This window comes from Pteropus vampyrus, unplaced genomic scaffold (assembly GCF_000151845.1).
Source record: "Pteropus vampyrus isolate Shadow unplaced genomic scaffold, Pvam_2.0 Scaffold82, whole genome shotgun sequence".
NCBI lineage: Eukaryota > Metazoa > Chordata > Mammalia > Chiroptera > Pteropodidae > Pteropus > Pteropus vampyrus.
Genome location: NW_011888863.1, coordinates 245,206 through 248,758, shown reverse-complemented (window position 1 = coordinate 248,758; position 3,553 = coordinate 245,206). Strand labels below are relative to the sequence as shown.

Here is a 3,553-nt window from a genome sequence, read left to right as displayed (position 1 = left end):
AATTAACTAAGCCACTTGACCCCTGCTATTCTAGGATTCCATTTTTCTAGCTGAAATCAGAGAGCCCTTTTCAATGGTAGCATTTCCCACTATCATTCTTGACTTCTGAGTTTATTAAGCATCACTGTGCCACCTTCACCTAGGTAGTTCTCAAGGCTTTGGTGTAGAGAGAATGCTCTAGATCCTTCAGAGGAAATAGAGGGATGGGTCAGCGAGTTACACAATAAATTTCACTCCAGACCCTCCCTTACCATTCAGATTTTTTTCTTAGAGCAGTTGTCAGCAAATGTTTTTATTAAAGGGCCAGGGAGTAAATTTTTAGGTTTTATGGGTAATATGGTCCCTGTCACAGCTACTCAACTCTGTTCTGGTATGAAAGTAGCCATAGGCAATACATAAAATAAAGAGAATGGCTGTGTTCCAATAAAACTTTATTTAAAAAAATAGTTTGCAGGCTAGATTTGGCATGAGGCATAGTTTGTTGACCTTATACTACAGTATAGCAAAAAAACTCTTTAATTTTGACTTCATTTACTGAAGGGCACTGTTGGGTTCATGTTGTTGTCAACCATTCAAGCAAACTGATAGAGTCACATTATTACCCCACCTTGAACTACAAATTTCTGGTGAGTGTAACTGCACCAATAAATTCAATCAGATCAAATATTACATTTTTTTTTTCAAGCTAGTCTATTTTCCTCAGGACACACACACACACAAACACACACACACACACATGTTTTCCAAGAATAATTGGCAAAAATCTTGAAATTTTTTTTTCATGTGTATGATAACTGTTTCTGGTCACACTTTGTACCTGTAATCTGCTGAGATATGAGACTAGAAATAACGAGACAAAATATATGTGTGTCATGAATGATCAGCCGTTTTCTTCCAAGGCCACGATTTTATGAGAAGTCATTTCAGGATCTTTAGGCTAGAAATTAAAGTCAGATAGTGGAATAAGGGCTGCTTCTGCCAGGAAGGGAGGCTCAGAGGAATTGAGTTGAAGTTTTTCATTTTCATTGAAAACCGTCCATATTTCACCATTCCAATTGTTAAGATCTTGATTTTTTTCTCCAATCAATTCCTTTACTTTATCAGAAGAAATGGCAAGATTACAAATTCAATTTGCATAGTAATCCTAATATGCCAGCATCAGATTTTTTATTATTTATTTATTTATGTGTGTGTGGGTTTTTTTGTTTTTTTGTTTTTTAGGCGAGGCAACCCATGGTTGACCTCACAGATTGCAAGGACCTTGTCAGTTTACAATCTCTTATTTTTTATTTTTTATTTTTTACAGCTATAGCACCTGGTCTTCCTAGGTGGTCTCCCATCCAAGTACTAACCAGGCCCGACCCTGCTTAGCTTCCGAGATCAGATGGGATCGGGCTTGTTCAGGGTGGCGTGGCTGTAAACAGCATCAGATTTTAGATTCCTTTTTTTTTTCTTTTTTTTTTTGAGTAATTTTGATCTTCTTATGTCTCTAAGAAATAAGATCATCTTTTTATCAATTTATAGATAATTTCTAATGTCTTATCTGGATCTTGAGTAATTTCATTGTTTACTTTTCCTACAGGTGTCTAGCATAATTAGAAGTAGCTAGTCTGTCCTTAGCCTGGATACTCTGCTTCCCTGTAAGGTGTTACTGCTGCAGCTACTTGGTCTCCCAAACCCCTAGCCTCTATAGATTCTTGACTCTAGTGACAATGGATGATTTAAGTAATTTTATGGTTATGTTATGGCATGGAGCACTGGTGTCTCATTTTCCATTGTCAGTAGGGCCTTAAAATCTAATCAAATCAATCAAATCTAATCTAACTTCAGGCTCCTGTCTACAAAGTTTCCCTTCCCCAGGACCACTTTCGGTACCAAAAATTCTATCTTTATGAGTTAAGTTGAAAACAATCATTTTAAATATTACAGGAATAAAATGGTTTAATAGAAGAATTAGTGGGTGGCTTTGGAAGTTTTCTGGGAGCTTGCTGCAATTCTGAAGTCTCTGGAAATGCTTTATCTACAGCTGCGAAGCAGAAACTAGGGAGAAGCCTGAGAAGCTGATGAGTACTTTGCAGCTGCCCTTACATCTGGCCACTAAAACTTCCCCCAAAGTAACGCACCATCACCTTTTTGCTATCCAAACCTTGAATTCCTCACATAGGGAAATTTAAACTCCAAGTGTGACTTCTCTGCAAAGAAGAGACGTCCTTAAAAGTGGGTGGTATACCAAAACAAAGTTGGCCACTGACAATCCAGCACATGCTTGGAGGTTACTGGACAGCAAATAGAGTATTGACTGTGTGCCTGGTTCGTCTCTAAATGTTTTACATTTATTAACTCATTTAATCTTCACAACACTACAACAGGGATATTATTATCGTTGCCATTTTACAGATAAAGAAATGGGGCTCAGAAAAGTTAAGTAACATGCTCAAGTTCACACAGCTGGGAATTAAGGAGAGGACATATAAACAAAGGTAGTAAGACTCCAAAATGCTTGCTCTTACCCATTAAACTATGCAGAAAAGAATGGTAACAACATCTTGATACTGGTTATCTCAGGGTGGTGAAATGACAGGTAGTTTTTATTCTCTCATGTGTAATTATTTATACCTTGCAACATTTCACAATTAAACATAAATTGCTTTTGTATAAAGGACGATTAAAATTATTTTTAAAATATGTTCTCATGTGGAGTCAGATTTGGGTCTCAGTCTTGGCTCCTATTCTATCGAGCTCTGCGATCTTTGCATCTTAACCAAACGCCATACCCAGGACAGAGCACTGCAAAAGCTTTGTCATGAATTATATTACACGTTAACATTCTCTACCAAAAGATACTCCCCCCTGAGGGCAGATACTGTCATGGCCGTCTTCATATCCTTAGTAACTCTAATGGTACTCAATGCATGGTGGGTGTTTAATAAATAATTATCAAATGAGTAAATCATCTTGGCGTTCTTAGCCTTTATGGAATCGTTTTTATCATTTGTAGTGTGACAGTGTAGATTCAGATAATAGCTAAGATATATATCTGTAATTTCTTATCTGAAGTTTTGAAATTTATAAAGCCTGGAAACAGAAAATTTTGTTTATAATTCACTTGGCAGTATTATCTGACCTGACCTGAACTCATTCAGCTGTAAACCTGACCTGAAGTGATACAAGGCTACTTGTAATCTTTATTTATCATACTTAAAATAAATATTAATATATTTCACTGAAGAAATATTCATGTATTTTGGGTTGCTCCATCTGGAATGTTATCAAAACATTTCTGCATTCCATGATGCATCTGGTCTCTTTTGGATAAGGGAGCATGCTCTGTGCTTTTTTGTTAGGGATCTGTACTTTCGTGTCCCTCTCCATGCTCTGACCACTCACCCTACTCCCATCTGACTCTTTCCTAAGAATGAAAGAGCTGTGAATCTGATCAGTCAGAGCTTAGGACATTCATGGAGATAATTTTTTTTTTTTTTAACACCTACAGCATCTGGTAATTCCTAGGCTGTCTCCCATCCAAGTAATAACCAGGACCAACCCTGCTTAG

The 3,553-nt window shown here is 37.0% G+C and overlaps 1 pseudogene; it reads right to left on the bottom strand.

The window, feature by feature from the left end:
* Positions 1–1,303: 1,303 nt before the first annotated feature.
* LOC111741854 lies at positions 1,304–1,422 on the bottom strand (annotated as a pseudogene).
* Between the last annotated feature and the right edge of the window lie 2,131 nt (positions 1,423–3,553).